The following is an 18,549-nucleotide window of genomic DNA, read 5'->3' on the forward strand; positions in this document are numbered from 1 at the left end:
TTATTTTCTATTTTTATTATGATGACAGTGGTTAACAAAATCTAGTAAGTTTCATGTGTACAATTTAGCAGTAAGGAGCGTATATATATATATATAGCATTGTGTGTTCACTGACCATTTCTTTCTGTCACTACGTATTTGACCCCTTTTATTCCATTTACCTCCACCTTTCCCCCTCTCCCCTTACCCTCTGGTAACCACTAGTTTATTGTCCATGTCTATGAGTCTCTGTTCATTTGTCCTGTTTGTTTGTTGCTTTTAGGTTTATATCCCACATATAAGTGACATCATGTGGTTTTCAATTTTTTCTGTCTGGCTTATTTCGCTTAGCATGATTATCTCGAGTTCCATCCATGTTGTCACAAATGGCTGTATTTCATCTTTTTTTTTTATGGCTGAGTAATATTCAGTTGTATATATGTACCATAGTTTCTTTAGCCAATCATCTCTCATAGAACACTTCAGTTGCTTCCATGTCCTGGCCACTGTGAATAATGCTGCTGTGAATATCGATGTGCAAATATCTTTTTGGATATGAGTTTTCAAGTCTTTGGGGTAAATATCCAGTAGAGGGATTGCTGGATCATATGGTAGATCAATTCTTAGTTTTTTGAGGCAACTCCATACTGTTTTCCAAAGTGACTGTACCAATTTGCAGTCCCACCACCAGTGTATGGGGGTACCTTTTTCTCTGCATCCTCTCCAGAATTTGTTATTACTTGTCCTGTCGATTACAGCTATTCTAACAGGTGTGAGATGGTACCTCACTGTGATTTTGATTTGCATTTCTCTAATAGTGAGCAATGTTGAGCATCTTTTCATATTTTCGTTGGCCATTTGTATGTCTTCTTGGGAGAAGCGTCTGTTCACATCCTTTGCCTTTTTTTTAAATTGGATTGTATTTTTTGTTGTTATTGAGTTGTATGAATTCTTTGTATATTTTGGATATTAGGCTCTTAACAGAGGCATTGCTTATAAATATATTTTCAGATTTGTATGGTTGTCTCTTTACCTTGTTGACTATTTCTTTTGCTGAGAGAAGCTTTTTAGTTTGATGTAGTCCCATTCATTTATTTTAGCTTTTACTTCCCTTGCTTTCGAGGTCAAATTCATAAAATCCTCTTTAAGTCCAAGGTCCTCGAGTTTAGTTCCTATGTTTTCTTCTATGCATTTTATTGTTTCAGGTCTTATATTTAGGCCCTTTATCCATTTTGAGTTAATTTTGGTGTGTGGTTATAGACAACAGTCTCATTTCATTCTTTTGCAGGTGGCTTTCCAGTTTTCCCAGCACCATTAATTGAAGAGGCTTTTCTTTCTCCACTGTATGTTTTTGATCCTTTGTCGAAAATTCTTTGCCCATATAAACATGGGTTTACTTATGGACTCTCAATTCTATTCCACTGGTCCGTGTGTCTGTTTTGCTGCCAATACCATGCTGTTTTGATTATTGTCACTTTGTAGTATAGTTTGTAGTTGGGCAGAGTGATGCCTCCAGCCTCATTCTTTTTTCTCAGGATGGCTTTGACAATTTGGGGTCTTTTGTGCTTGCATACAAATCTGATGAATTTTTTGTTCTACTTCTTTAAAAAATGCCAGTGGGATTTTGATGGGAATTGCATTAAATCTGTAGAATGCTTTAGGTAATAAGGTCATTTTAACTATACTGATTCTTCCAATCCAAGAACACAGAATATCTTTCTATTACTTTGTATTTTCTTCAATTTCTTTTAATGGAATCTTATAGTTTTCATTATATTGGTTCTTCACATGTTTCGTTAAATTTATTCCTAGGTATCTTATTCTTTTTGTTGCATTTGCAAAAGGAATTATTTTTCCACTTCTTTTTCTGACAATTCATTATTAGAGTATAGGAATGCTATGGATTTTTGAACACTTGAGTTTGTATCCAGAAATTTTACTGTATTTGCTTATTGTTTCAAGCAGTGTTCCTTTGGAGTCTTTGGAGTTTTCTATATAGAGAATTATGTCATCCTCAAATAGTGTCAGTTTGACTTCTTCGTTTCCTGTTTAGATACCTTTGTATCCTTCTCTTGCCTGATTGCACTCACTAGGACCTCTAATGTTATATTGAATTACAGTGGTGATAGTGGGCAGCCTTGTCTTGTTCTTGATCCTAAAGAAAAAGTTTTTAGTTTTTCACCATTAAGTATAATGTTGGCTGAGGTTTTGTCATATATGGCCTTTATTATGCTAAGGTACTTTCCTTCTATACCAATTTTGTTAAGTGTTTTTAAAATGTTATTTCTCACTCAGAGGTTTTACTGTATCAGGTGTTTCAATTCATTATAATTGTTATACAGGCATATCTCATTTTATTGTACTTTGCTTTACTGTGCTTTGCAGATATTGAGTTTTTACAAATTGGAAACTTGTGGCTACCTTGTGTTTAGCAAGTCTATTAGCACCATTTTTCCAGCATGCTCAGATGATGGTTAGAATTTTTTAGCAATAGTATTTTTTAATTATGGTATGTTATTTTTATTTATTTTTTCTTTTTTTTTTTAAGTGAGGCAACCCTTGGTTGACCTCACAGATTGCAGGGAACTTATCAGCTTACAATCCCTTATTTTTTAATTTTTTGCACCTACAGCACCTGGTCTTCCTAAGTGGTCTCCCATCCAAGTACTAATCAAGCCTGACCCTGCTTATATGTATGTTATTTTTAGACGTAATGTTATTGTACATTTACTGGACTACAGTATAGTAAAAAGATGTACTGGGAAACCAAAATACATGTGTAACTTGGCTTATTACAATATGAACTTTATTGTAGAGGTCTGGAACCAAACACACAATATCTCTAAGGTATGCCTGTTCTCATGTAATTTCTCATGTAATTTAAGCCTATGGGAGTCTCATTAAATTGGCTTCTATAATCTTTAAATACGGTGCCCTAGGATCATCTTGTGTATTTCCCACCCCAGACCTGTTATCAGCTACTTTCCAAAGAGTGTTAGTTCCTTTTAGTGGGAAATAATATGCAGAGACCATAATCTAGGCCCTGTAGGTGTCTTTGCTAGTGGGTTCACATTACTTTTAGGGCTTTCCAGTGAACAGAGATAGAAAATATGTACATATTTTAATAGAAAAATTTCAAGTGTATTTCAAGTGTTCCATATTCAAGTGTACAATTACGAGGTTAATACTTTTTTGATTTATTGGGGGTGGGGGGAGGTATATAATTCCTTTAATGCCAGATCCATGTAATTGCCCAATGTCATATTGTGGGTGGGTGGATGGATAGAAAGATAGGAATAAAAGTATTTTCTTCTTCCAGGTTACAAAGCAAATTTATCCATGTTTTTCAATACTTTTATCATTTTATTTTTTATTTAGAGATCTCTGATTTATTTGGAATTTATTCTAGTATACAATATGAGTCATTTGTGATTAAGTTGGAGATACTATGCTCATTTATCAAAGTCTTGTGTTTTCTTCTAATAGTTACCTTAATATATTCACTTGACTCACTCTTATATTGATATTGTCTGCTAATAATGTAACTATAATGTAGCTATAATGAAATTAGCTGGTAACTTCCTCTTTGTTATTCCCTCCCTTTACCTCAGAATTTAATTAGATACAATAGCTTCTTACACCAATTCATATTCTATGAGGCAGTGAACTTGTATATTCCATATATTTTGCCTTTCTTATCTACTATTTTTTTTTTGTCAGAGAATATATTTACACTCTATTTGGTCATGTTATCCCCATTTATTGGTGTTAGCTTTGTAGTTACTTATATTCAATTTATTTTAGTCATAGTTTTACATTTAAAATCCTGAAGCTTCCTCTGAATTCATGGTGGACTCCTCTGATAAAGTCTCAGGAATGGATCTTGGGATCAGTATTTCCTGTGCTTTTTTTGAATTCGTAAAAGTGTAATTTAAAATCAGTTTGGATTGATTTAAAATCCTGAGCCACACTTTTTCCTGACTATTTATATCTCCATTGTCTTATGAAGTGTTGCCATTGATTTCTGTTGCCAATCCAGTTACCTTTCCTTTATACCCGATCTGGTCTTCTTGCCTAGATGCCCAAGAATTCTTTAATTCTAAGTCGCATAGTCTTACTAGAAGTTGCCTCAGTGTTGAACATTTTCTAATAACTTTCCCAACTGCACAATATATCCTTGCAAATATATAGGTTCAAGCCTTTTATCTTTTCAGAACTGTATGAATTATTATTTGTGAAGATCATATTTTTTCTTCTTTAGGCTCACCTATTATATCTGTTATACTTTCTTCTATATCAGCCTGTTTATTTTTCGACTTATCTGTCCATCTATACATACATACATATAATTTTTGTTCATTATTTTTCTTCCTTTTTAGCCTTTGTTTTCCTTACTTTATCTTCAATGGTATCTCTTCATTCACATTTATTCTAATTGAGCTTTTCTTACTGAAAACAATACTTTCCTCTTTTTTCTAATTCTGTACTTAGAAAAGTACAAAGTACAAAAGTACAAAAGCTCTACTTTCAAATTTTCCTCTTGTTTAACCATTTCATTTTTGAGATTTTCTCTTTTTGGTTTTTACATTTACTTAATCACTTTAGATTTTTCTTAATTTACACTCGATCTTTTTCTCTGTTTACGTGTTGTGGTATTGTTTAGTTCTGATTTGTAATGAGACTTTTTAGTGAACATTCATGTTTCCGTATATACATTAAGTTCATTTTTTTTTATTATCTTTGTATGAGATTTGATCACTCTCCATTTCTGTTACTCACGTGAATTGATATGGGTTTTCTTGTACTTTAAGGAGAATGCTTCTGTGGTGGGGAGTGGGTCAGGGTAGCTCCACTTTTTGATAGCTTTTTTCCGTGGTAACTGTAAAGTATTAAAAATATGACTTCTTTGTGTAGCCATGTCCAATATTCTAAGAAATGCCTCCTTGGCACCTCCTTGCATCTAGAATTTGAAAGTTCTTTTTCTTTCACTTCTAGGAGATTTACCTCACTCCATTTCATCTATTTAAGTTTCTTTTTTAATCCCCTTGGGTCACTGTCCTTCCATAAAAGTTTTTATTCAGTAATTCCAGTATCCCTCATGGGTAGATTTAAAGAGTGCCCTCTGATATTTTCCTTATGTTGGAACTCATCCTCAAATCAAAGCCAGTTTATTCTTATCCAACTTCTATGGATCATTCTTAGATTTGAATGGCCAAGGACTCTAACAAGAGAGTTCTTTCCTTTTATGTGTGAATTATTTTGGTTACTTATTGCTTCTGAGCTCTTAGAACCACTAGAGCTCCCCTTTCTCTACCCTACACGAACTATCTTTCTGCACAGATTATGATACTGGTGGTGGTGTGACACCACCAACTTGTATTCTTAGAAGTCGATAGTGATATTTTGTCACTAGATTTTTTCCACATGTCCATGGATTATTTTTCTTTTTGCTATCTTTTTTGTTTTTTTTTATGAAAAGATTGGTGAGATAAGTCTCTTTTTTTACATACTGTCTGCAGTCTCAATTCTATATCCTCTTCATTTTCACAATTTGATGCAACACTAATACTATACTAAATAATCATCTTGGTTTTTAAAAGAAACAGTGAAGTAGTATAGCTTTGTTGTCTTTATAAATAAGAACAATATTTTTGGTATAAAGTTTAAACAAAACAATAATCTCATGATACCCATGCTATTTTTTGACAATATCAAAATTTTATGAAGTGATTGTCAATCAAACGTGTGAAAATGGTAGATGTAAATCTCTAAATGACTCTGCAGAGATAAAGTGGGGGTCAACATATTAGCATTAGTTTCTATTTTGAAGTTAAAAAATTATTTCTGATTAAAAAAAACTCAGTGGAATTTTGTACTAAGGTGAAGGTCAGCAATATGGGTAAATTTGACTAGTGATCTTTGAAAGAGAATTTTTACCAAATTACTATCATACAGAGTGGCATACACATCCTAAATTGACTCCTACTGAATCTCATCCTTGTGGCAAAGGTCGTTCCATTGATTAGGTTACATTATATTGCACATGGCAGGGAGCTATGGACATGAGAGTTTCTTTCAACAGCCACAGGAAATACATTCTAATAACCTGAATGAGCCTGGCTGCAAAGTCATACCTAGTTGAGCTTTCAGATTAGAACCTGAGAAAGCCTGGGAAAGCTTGAGCAGAGGACCTATCTAAACTGTTGTGCCTGACCCACAGACACTGCAAGATAATCTGCGTTTTTTTTTGCTGTGTATAAATAGAAAACAAATACAGGATTACAAAGAAAAAAAGTGAAGAGATAGGACAAGGGAAAGGAAAGTGGAGAAGGGACACACTGTGGTAGATGCATTGACTATGTGACCTCACAAAGTTCTGGAACTTCTCAAATGCAGCAGCTTTTCTCTGAACACATTAGAAAATGATAGTGAACTTTCCAAATTAACATTAATTATTAGGTGGATTATTTTTTTAGTGATTGACAGATCTTGTGTGTAATATCTTTTTGCTTCCTAATTATTTTTTAGTAAGGCTTAGAGCCTTAAAATTGTGTGTGTGTGTGTGTGTGTGTGTGTGTATGTGTGTACATAAGAGCACACATGTCAATCTCTATGGTGTATCTATTTTATTATATATAAAACACACATGATTTACATATAATTATATTTTTTAATATAACATGCATATGTATGTGCTTGTGCATGTGTACACACACACACACACACACACCCCTAGTTATTTGACATTCAATTTCCTTATGGCTTATAATGTAAATTTTTCTCTTTATATGGTTTATTATTTTAGACAAAAAAAATGAAAATTCAAATTCAATAAAGACTGGTAGGTAAAAATGTGTAGTAAAATACATGCAACTTCGTGTTCATGTACCATACCGATGCTTTTAATGTAGTTGTATTTCAACCATTTTTATGCCCCTTAATTATATGGTATCAAAGGTAAGAAAATACCTCTTTAATAATAAAATATCTATTGTTATTTTAAGTAAAATTTTTGAATTAATCTGGTAGAAAAGCATGATAAATATCAACTTCAAAATATGATACATAATAGTTTAAAATAAAATCTTTTGTTTAGAAAATATGTTTTATTATAACATTGGAGTTCTATATGATAAGTCTTGGTGTTGAATTCCAGTATGGTAAGATTCAACCAGTCTTGAGCCCCACAATATTTAAAGGCTGTTTTTTTTTAATAACAGGTAAGATAATTGTAGCACATCAAAAATGAAAGATAACTTAAAAGTTTTCTATTGTAATCATATTTCAAAGATGAGGAATTGTCAGGTTATGTCACTCATCCAAGATACCACAGTGGCCAAATGGCAAAAGTAGGATTTGAAACTCTCCTGATTTATTTGCGCTTCACTGTTCTTTCCATTATTCTACAGTGCTTCTACATCAACCAGAAGATCTCACATACATGTTTACGCTGGTAAATATTTGTTAAGTGCCTTTTCTGTGCTACATATTGCATGATAAAATCCCTATGGAGTCAGCCCTATTATCCACATTTTATAGATGAGGAGACTGAGGCTACTTAAATCTGTGTAATTGCCCAATGTCATATCATGTGTAAATGGGGAAGTGAAGATTTAACTCTGGCTTCTCTGCCTCTGGAACCAGGAGTATTCATATTCACCAGGGTTCTGGTAGTCAGCTCTCTGTTCTTCATTTCATTCCAACAAAGTCCGGAACATACATAACCTCATTATTCTCAAGAACCTTATGACTTTTGCAAATAGAAGGAATTTTAATCCCCTCAATATAGAGAACTCCTGATAGAATCCAAACAAGTCATTTTAAATGAGGAAACCAACCAGGGTTAATGATATTTTTCAAACTAATATGGTTTTGGGTGAGGACGAGTCAAAAACTAGAATTACGAAAGCTTACTCTTCCTGGTTAAAAATAAAGCAAAGATGAATGGACACATATTGACCAATTTGATAGGGCAAGACTAGACTAAGCTGGTAATGTGTTCTACAAAGGAGATTTGAAAGTAACAGATGAATGCGGAACAGTAGTGCACAGACTGTCCTGACATAGTCTTCCTTTCTTCTTATACTCTTCATTTTGTGTCTGGCTTCTTTTGCTTTTCTCAGCTTTTCCTATCATTTAGTTCATTTCAGTGCCCAAGTGGAACAGGATTTGGTAAACCTTGTCAAGGATGGAAAATTCCAGGCTATTTCTTGTCTTGCTGCATCCTGAACCTGACTGAGTCAAAAATAAATATATTCTCTCCCTAATTCCTGCTGCCTTCTTGCTAGAGCTATCAGAAGAGCCAGGTTGAGATGTTTAGAACTCAAAGGTGAGACAGATCTACTGGGCTGGGAATGAAACTCAGAAATCAGCCACTTGAGGGATTCTAGAAAGGCAGATGCATAATAAGTGTCAGCCTATGGTTACCTTAGGCTGTTTCCCAGGTGAGATGAGGTGATTGATATAGAAGTCTGGAAACTAACATTGGTGGAAGTCCATTCAGGGACGCTGAGGTCTGGTGAGGAGTAAGTGACAGGCAAATGTCCCGGCTTGCAGGCAGAGCATGGTTTCAGAAAAGTTTGAGAATAGGCAATAGTTAATTGTCCAGAGACACAATGGCTGTCAGCACCAAGCAAATCTAATGAGAATCACCCAGACCATCGGCCATGGGAAAAATAGAAGCATAGTGAGATTTCTGTCTAGAAAGTGCTGACATATAAGGCAGGACACTTCTGGACAAATCACTCAAAAATCGAATAACAGGAACTGGGTTATTAAGCAAGAACTGCTTAAGAAGGAGAAGGCAAGAGCTGGTTATAAAAACAAGTTATATAAAAGAAACAGCTAGTTATAAATAAAAGACAATAATGCTAGTCTAGAGAAATACCAAGAACCACAGGACTGATATTATCAAAATGCTAAATTCCTGGATAAAATACTTTAAAAATCTCCCTAGGCATTTGAATCCAAAATCTGTAGCAGGGTTGAGCATGTAGGTCACAGAGCTTAATTAGCAATTGGTTTGGTCTCTGAGGAATGAGTGATAGAGAAATGCTTTAGCTTCCTTAATGCTTCCAATAAATTGTTTCCTCTTGTTCTGGCCAGGTGATCGCTGTTTCAGCTATTTTCATTTCTAATGTTGCTAAAGGAAACTCTCAAATAATCCACTGTTTGGAACTCTGATTTTAGATTCACTCATAAAGGGATAGTTTGTTTAACTTCAAACTTCAAATGTTAAGAATAGATTAACTCATGTCATGAGGCCAAAGTATCGTTATTTGTTTCTTTGAATCTACTCTTTTGTATATTAAAATTTAAATATTTAATCAGTTTCTATTAATATCAGAAAATTCAAAATATGAAACTGTTACTTAGATACATGGCCATCATGTGCTACTGTTTTTAGATTGTAATAGAATATTTTTAAAAATTCAAATATGTCCTCCATAACACTGAATTTTTATGCTCTGTTGAATAAAAGTACAATTTCTTAATAATACCTATTTTAGAGATGACACTTTTCTACTAATTGAATTGTGATAGGCATGCCTAAAGTGCATATATGATAAATGTACAGCTCAATAACTTTCCAAAAGTTGAATACACCCAGGTAGTCAGAGCTCAAATAAAGAAAAACAAAACAAAACAATACTAGCCCCTAGTCATTACAGTTCCCCAAACTTACTGCTACCCTAAATTATAGCATCATAGATTAATTAGATTATGGGTTAGTTTTATTTTTCGTTGTTGTGATATATATAGTTACATATTTATTATATTAATAAAATAAACTTTATTAATATACATATTCTTTTAAGTCTAAATTTCTCTGGGTCATAGGTTATACTTATGTTCAGTGTTAGTGGAAGCTGCCAAATAAGCAATGCTTGAGAGTTTGGTTTTTCTATATCCTTGCCAAACCTGTTTTTTCTGTTATCATTTTAGCCATTTTGGAATCTGTACGGATGTTGTTTTGAGTTTTAACTTTCATTTCTCTGATGATTGATGAGCTGAGTAATTTTTTATATGTTTAATGAATAATTGGATATACTCTTTTTAAATTGTCGACTTAAGAGTTTTCTGCATTTTTCTGCTTGGTTGCCTATTTTTTAAAAATTAATTTTGAGTTATATAATTTGATATAAATCCTTTGTTGAATGTATGTGTCATAAATGTCTTCTCTCACTCTCTGGGGTTGCCTGTTATTCTTAATTGTCTTTTTTGATAAGCAGAAACAATTTAATATTGCTAAATTTATCAATATTTTCTGTCGGTGTTTTATATTCTGTTCAAGAGGTCATTGCTTCAAAGTTACAAAGATGTTCTGTTTTTCTTTAAATGTTTCATTGCTTTACCTTCTACATTTAAATTTGAAAACCATTTAGAACCAATTTTTTGTGTATGGTAATGGGATATAGGGTCAAGATCCTTTCCCACCCCTCATATGGATATTGATTGGCCCAGACTATTTATTAAAGACACCATCTTTTCCCCACTGTATTGCAAGCGATGTCTTTTTTTTTTTATTTTTTTTAGGTAAGGCAACCCTTGGTTGACCTCACAGATTGCAAGGAACTTGCCAGTTTACAATCCCTTATTTTTTTATGCCTACAGCACCTGGTCTTCCTAGGTGGTCTCCTATCCAAGTACTAAGCAGGCCCGACTCTGCTTAGCTTCTGAAATCAGACGGGATCGGGCTTGTTCAGGGTAGCATGGCCGTAGATGCAGTGATGTCTTCAACATGACATTTTCGGAGGAACTTTCAAAAGAAAAAAAATGTTCAGGGCACAAAGACATTACCTTTCTTATTTATACTCAAACTTTGATTTTTCTTAAATTTTAAACTGCAATGAAAAAATCTTGGCTAGCAATGTGTCTTAATATTTGAAGGCTATAGCATAAAAGCATTGCTAGATTGCTTATCTTTGGGAAGCCAAACATCCTTTCTTTCTCAGACACAGGTTTTCTATTTCCTTATCACTATTCCTCCAGTCAACTAAAGGATTACCCTCAGTTTGGCTTTCTAGCTCACGGAATAGCTACTTCTTTCATCTGAAGCAGAAAAAAACATATATAAATATCTGTATGATGCCCTTAAAAACATTTAAAAAATGGTGTCTGTTTTTCCCATCAAAAAGAGAAAAGCTTGCTTTTTTAGTATCCCCTCCCTTAAATGTCTTTATTGGGTACTATAGTCTAGTTACATATATATAATTTGCAAAAGGTGCCCTTAGTTTTTTAATAGTCTTGGACAGAATTGGATTGATTGTTTTAGGGCACTAACTATTTCAGACACATTTTTTTTTCCCCCTAAAAGGCTGCATCTTTGTAATGGACAAAATATTTTGAAAAAAAAGTGAAAATGTTTTAAAGATAAATATAAAATATTTTGTTTCTATGTCTGACTAAAAATTATTATGTAATCATATTCAACAAATGTATATTGACTGAAATTTAAACATCATGACATCATCTCTATATACATATTTATAATACATACATACATATTCATATATAAGCACATATAAAAGATCCTTTTATTCAAGGAGCTTATAATCAAAATGTATGTCTGTGCATATATATGTATATATATAATTTTAAACGTATATATATTATTTTCTAAGTTTTATGTCCTTAGAATCTTTTTAAATATTTTAAACTCTAAATTCCTGAAGAAACCTGGCTTTAAAACAGTGCTCTTTGCATATTTACCACCATGCCAATATGTCATAAATGATTCTTAAAGTCAATTCTTGAGGTTAAATCTCAAGCTTAGGTCTATAACTGAGTCAATAAAACATTTCTGCTTTTCTTCTGGGTGGTTATAATTTAACTTTATATCAAGGAATATAGCACATACAAAGCTAATTTTAATCTTAAGTCTTATTTCAGTATATGACCTAAAATTTAGATTCATAAGCTGTCATATCAACTCTTAAGACAACAAACACATTTGACCCATAGCCATGTAATAGAAGCTTGGGACAGTTAATATCATTAGATTATGGGGAAGTCAAATTACCCAGAGTAAAGGATGATGCATCACTTATTAAGTCAAACCTCTTCTCCATGCCACAAATTCACAAAGGTAAAATGAAGTTTATGAAGAAGGCAGCAACCTTGACAGTAGACCTGTCAAAGAGTGGGAATAAGGATTCTCAAAGCACAAAGTCATTAGCTTTAGCTGTTTAAACTTAGAAAGTAGACACAGGTGAGAACAGAAGTTGACCATGATTTCAGCTCAGAGGATGAGAACCATTTTGCCTGTGGGATAGTAAAAGTCCAGGGACTGCAGGTCAGCAGAGCAGAATGAATGTTGTGTGGTCTATAACAATCAGTAAGCAACATTTTATGGAGTTAATCTCTCAAATGCTAAGATTGACTAAGTGTGCAAAACACATTGGCATCACTCCTGGGGTTGTTAGCAGTCACCTGCAATTTAAAACAGTTACATAGGGTATCATAAAAAAAGGCATAAATGCTAGGAGCACTTACATTATACAGTTTTCATTGCTAACATGACAATTAAATCAGACAATGAGTCAAAGTCTTCTAGGCTGGGCTAGTTACCTGGTTAATAAATTCTAGTCAATCGTAAGTAACAACGTTAACCTTAGAAAGGGTCTAGTGTCTCCTAGGATATCCTAGGCATATTGATTTGTATTGTATAGGGAGCAGGGAAAACTGCAGTTTTCCTAAGAGTTTTAGCTCATAGCATAGAAAAACCTAAAATCTCTATTGTTAGGTGATGGGATGGATTTTTGTGCCTTTCTCTCCAATCTAGGATTAAGATCTATACTAGGTGGTGACCCCAGATTTATTGAAAGATTTAATCAGGACATCAAAAACCCAAGAGTCTTCAAGCTTTTTAAAAAAAAGGACATGGAAGATATTTTTCCAGCAGAGTATCCCAAGTTTTTATTTGCTTATATAGGCTTCCAAGTTTTGTGGCTTTACAATTAAGGTGATTATGAAACATATTAAGCCATCAATAGAAGTGAGATCAATCAGATAGAGAAAGTTATGTGTCTTTTAGAAGAACATTTTTGGGAAGGAAAATGCTACTGTTCTGATTGTAATGTTATTTAAAATAATTTTTTATTTTTCATTTATAAAATAACCATATATTAAAAATACTCTGTGAGGCATAATACAAAGATGACTAAATATAATTTGAGACAAGGGGTGGAATTGCGAGAACATTTCCCTATTTATTCCTTATAAGATTTTACAGAATTCATCGGCTTTTCAAATGAATTGTAACCTACTTACTTCTTTGCGATTTCATGAGATAGAGAAAGCATGTGATCCAGACCACTCAGGAAAAGCTCACATGAGTTTTAGTTTAGCTCACTCAAATTTAAGTTTTAGTATTTTCTCATCTCCTCAAGGAAACGAAGTGTCATAGTTACATGGAACACAGAATGGTGGTAAAATGAACCGTGTCTGTGGATCCTAATGGTTTTCTGCAAAGTAAGGTATCTTTCATACACTTTAGTCCTCTGTAAGTTATTTTGTTCTATAGAAAATGTCATGGTTATGGAGCAATTCCTAGAATAGCCCATTTAAATGGATGATTTCCAACAGTACAAAAATTCACTGGACCAAAAAAAAGTGCTGCTAGAGATAAGTCACACCACCTTGTTTCAGTTCCTTTTGTAGAACTGAATGAATAATCAATAGACCCATCTGAAATTCAATTTTAACTTAAGGAATCCAGATATTCCACTTATAACCAGATGAGAAAACCAAGACAATGCAGTATGGGAAATGTGTTTTGGTAGAAAAATCTACACTCAAGTGGAAAAGTTGTTGTAGGAGAACTGAGAGGGGACAGAAGAGACTGCAATTTTAAAAAGACAATACAGAGAAGAAGGAAATGAAAATTTATTTTTGTTTTATTTAGATATAATTGACATGTAAAATTGCATTAGTTTAAGGTATACAACATATGATTTAATATATGTATATATTGCTAAATGGTTACCACAATAAGTTTAGTTAACATCCATCACTTCACATAGTTACATTTTTTTTCTTGTAATGAGCTTTTAATTTTTAAGATCTACTCTTAGAAACTTTCAAATGTGCAATACAGTATTGTTACATGATTTATTCAACAGATTATTTTTTTCCTCATTGTGTATTCTTGGCTCCTTTTTCGAAAAATTAATTGACCATATATGTTTATTTCTCTATTTCTATTCTGGTCCTCTGATCTGTCTGTTTTTATGCTAATACTATACTCTCGATTATTATAGTTTGAAATCAGAAAGTGTGATAACTCCTGCTTTATTCTTCTTTCTCTTTATTTTGGGTGTTTTGTGGTTCCATAAAAGTTTTAAGATTGATTTTATTTTTTTTATTTTTGTGAAAAATGCCATTGGAATTTTGATAGAGACTATATTGAATCTGTAGATTGCTTTGGGTAGTATGGCTATTTTAACAATTTTAATTCTTCCAATCCATGAACATAGGGTATCTTTCTATTTATTTGTGTCGTCTTCAATTTCTTTCATCGTCATAGTTTTCAGTGAATAGATCTTTCACCTCTTTGTTTAAATTTATTTTTAGATATTCTTTTGATGCAGTAGTAAATGAGATTGTTTTCTTAGTTTCTCCTTCTGATAGAATGTTGTTAGTATATAGGAACACAACTGATTTTTGTTAATTGATTTTCTATCTGACAACTTTACTAAATTCATTTATTCTAATTTTTTTAGTGGCGTCTTAAGGTTTTCTATATATAAAATGTTAAGTGCAAATAGTGACAGTTTCACTTCTTCCTTTCTGATTTATATGCATTTTTTATTTCTTTTCTTGTCTAATTGCTCTGGCTAGGCCTTCCAGTACTATGCTGAATAAAAATGGCAAGACTGGCATTATTGTATTGTTCCTGTTCTTGGAGGAAAAGCTTTCATATTTTCACTATTGAATGTGATGTTAGCTGTGGGCTTGTAATATATGGCCTTTATTATGTTGAGGTACATTCTTTCTATACTTACTTTGTTGAGATTTTGTACCATAAATAAATGTTGAATTTTGTCAAATGCTTTTTCTAGATCTATTGAGATGATCACTTTATTTTTATCCTTCATTTTGTCAATGTGGTGTATCACATTGACAGATTTGCAGATGTTGAACCTTCCTTGTGTTCCTGAAATAAATCCTGCTTGATCATGACATATGATCCTTTTAATGTGCTATTTAATTTGATTTTCTAATATTTTTTGAAGATGTTTGCATCTATGTTTATCAAGTCTATCAGTCTATAACTTTCTTTTCTTGTGGCATCCTTGTGTGGTTTTGATATCAAGGTAATGCTGGCCTTGTTAAATGAGTTTGGAAGTGTTCTCCCCTTTCCTCTGTGTGTGTGTGTGTGTGTGTGTGTGTGTATAATTTTGAAGAATTAGTATTAATTCTTTCTTAAATGTTTAGTAGAATTCACTAGTGAAGCCATCTGGTCCTGGAATTTTCTTCATGAGTGGTTTTTGATTACTGATTCAACAAATTATTGTAGTCTTAGTTATTTTTAATACTTTTATTTTCTAACCTTCATTCTAGATGTATAATTGATTTACTCATCACCATTACAACATAAGAGTATTTTGAACTCAATTATATATTTACCTTTACCAGTGATATTTATACTTTCATATGTTTTTCTGTTACTAATTAACATTATTTCATTTCAGCCTGAAGTTTATTTAACAGTCTATTTGGATGAACTCCGTTAGCTTTCTCTTGTCTGGACAACTCTATCTCTTTCAATTCTGAAGGACAACTTTGCTGAGAAGAGTCTTATTGATTGGCAGTTTTATTTTTCTTTCAGTACTTTGAATATATTGTGCCACTTCCTCTGGCCTGCAAAATTTATGATGAAAAATCTAATAGTCTTTTGTAGTTTTGTACTACAAAAGTGCTTTTCTCTTGCTGCTTTTAAGATTCTCTTTAACTTTTCACATTTTAATTATAATGTGTCTCAGTGTGAAGTTTTTGGCTTTTTATTTCGAACTCTGGGCTTTCTGCATTTGGGTTTGTTTTTCTTTTTCCTGCAAGTTTGGGAAGTTTTCAGCCATTATTTCTTTGAATAAGCTTTCTGTCCCTTTCTCTCATCTGTGACCCCCATGATGTGAATGTTGGTCCACTTGATGTTGCATGGTAAATGTCTTAATCTGTCTTCACTCTTTTCTATTCCTACTTCTTTTTGCTCTTCTGACTGGATGAATTTTACTGCCCTGTCTTTGCATGCACTAATTCTTTCTTCTACTTGATCTAGTCTACTTTTCTACCTCTCTATTGAATTTTCATTTTAGTTATTATATTTTTTAGCTCTGTGATTTCTATTTGATTTACGTTCTTATCTTTCCTCTTTATTGAAATTCTCACTTTGTTCATGAAGTATTTTCTTTACCTCAGTATTTTTATCACTGTTATTTTTAACTCTGACAGGTAAATTACTTGTCTTCCTTTCATTAAGGTCTGTTTTCTAGAGTTTTACCTTGTTCTTTTGTTTGGAACACATTCTCTTTTTTTAAAAAAAAAATTTTTTTCTTGACTCCTTGTATTGGTTTTTGTGCATTAGATAAAACAGTCACCTCTCTCAGTCTTGATAATGTGGTCTCCTGTAGGAGATGAACCTTATCATTCAGCCAGATCTTGGATCTTGATTATCTCTCAAACCTCTGATTGTCCAGGCTGCCTTTGTTCTTATTGGCTCCCAGTAGTTGAGGATGTGCCAAGACCTTTCAGTGTCCCAGTGGAGAGGATCTCAATCAGCACTGATTCTGTACCAGACCCTTAGGCAGCAGCTTTTAAAGTGTGCAAATACGCCTGTTTCAGGGAAAGACTGTCACTTGGCCATTTTCTCTGCACCCTATGTCCTGAGCCTACAGGGGTGGCCTCAGTGAGTCTTTGGGAGCTCACCAAGAATTGTTTATTTGTTCGCTATAGTCTTGTGGACCTCAAGGATGCAAACTCAGTTGGCTTTCAGAAATAGATGTTTTGGGGCCCTATTCTTCTGGTGGAAGTTTTAAAAATTGGGGTACTAGATATTGGGTCCAAATCCTTCATTCCTCAGGGAGAAGCTGGTAGTTGGGAGTTCCCTCCTGCTTGTATGTCATTTTGCCAGGACTAAGATTTATGGTAAAAGTGTGTCTCAGCCTCTCCTACTCATTTTAATGTGGGTATTTTCTTGTTTACCCTATGAATATAAACCTTTCCCATAGTTTCTGGATTTCTTTCAGAGGGAACTGCTCTATGTGTAACCATACATTTGGTGTCTTCATGGAAGGAAGGAAGTTCAGGAGCCTCCTATGTCGCCATCTTGGACCAGAACTATGAAAATTGATAAAAATCTAAAGGATTTTGCTGGATCTTCTGAGGGAAATAACAATGGAAATGTAACCTTTCAGTAAGAAATACTTTTAAAATTAAATCCATTATATTGACTTGTGATAAATGCTTAAAAAGAAACAACTTTTGGCACAGAATTACTATTAACTGAAGGGCTAACAAGAAAATGCATATTGTAGTAGTAATAGCAGGTATAGCAGCAGTATGTACTCCAGTCAACCTCGCTTAGGTACATACTTGGTTGAGTATAAAGGAATTATTTTGGTTATCTTTTTTCCTGAAGTATTAAATATTGGTGTTCATATATAAAATTCCTATTCATCCTTCAAGGCCTAATTCTAAATGATATCTTTTCTCTTGCCTTCATCGATCAAATCCAGATTATTCTCTCTCAAATAGAAATCCTTATGCATCCTCTAATATGGTGCTCAACTTTTTGTATTATAAATAATTATTTATTAGTCTTTGTCTTTTTTATATCTTATGTTGTATTTATGACATGTAATGACCTGTCTTCATATCTTGTTGTATATTCAGTATTTGGACAATGTGTGGGATTTTGAGTTGCTTGATAAATGTTTATTGCGTTACTAAATACATTGAAAAGGACTCTCCTTTAGAATGGCACTTAATTTCTAAAAAATTATTATGTCGACTCAGAGTGGTTTGATCAGTGAATGAATATTGATTGAGTGCTTGTGATCTTCAGGCACTCTGCTTAGTGTGTTCACCATCCTTTATTCTCATCTCTTCTATTTATTTTCTTCCACGATTCTTTTATTGGCTGATACCATGCTATTCATATTTACTTTCTTTTTAAATATTCTCTTTTCAATTTGCATAAAATAAATATCTTCAAAAGCAAAATAAAAGTTATTCTTTTTAAAAATAAGTATTGGTAACTAAAATTTCTTTATTATTATCTTCTGTATGTGTGTCTGTTTTATCCTATAATATCCATAAGAACTGAATATGCTATAATTAGTAGTAAGAAAGATTCTGGATCTTCTTTAGATAAAAGTAAAGCTTGGTGTTTAAGTAAAAAGATATCTAGCCATTAATTTATTTATTGATTCATTTATTTGACAAAGATCTATTGACGCCTTACTATTTGTAATTGTAAGAGACTGTAAAAATGTAAAAGACCTGGGTTTTGCCCTCAGAGACCACTTTGATTCCCTGCCTCCTCTCTCTTTGCCACATGAAATATACAAT

The 18,549-nt window shown here is 33.0% G+C and overlaps 1 pseudogene; it reads right to left on the reverse strand.

Moving 5' to 3' along the window:
- Nucleotides 1-10,584: 10,584 nt before the first annotated feature.
- On the reverse strand, nucleotides 10,585-10,703 carry LOC120597356 (uncharacterized; annotated as a pseudogene).
- Nucleotides 10,704-18,549: the final 7,846 nt, after the last annotated feature.

Source organism: Pteropus medius, unplaced genomic scaffold, assembly GCF_902729225.1.
Source record: "Pteropus medius unplaced genomic scaffold, Ma_sr-lr_union100, whole genome shotgun sequence".
Lineage (NCBI taxonomy): Eukaryota > Metazoa > Chordata > Mammalia > Chiroptera > Pteropodidae > Pteropus > Pteropus medius.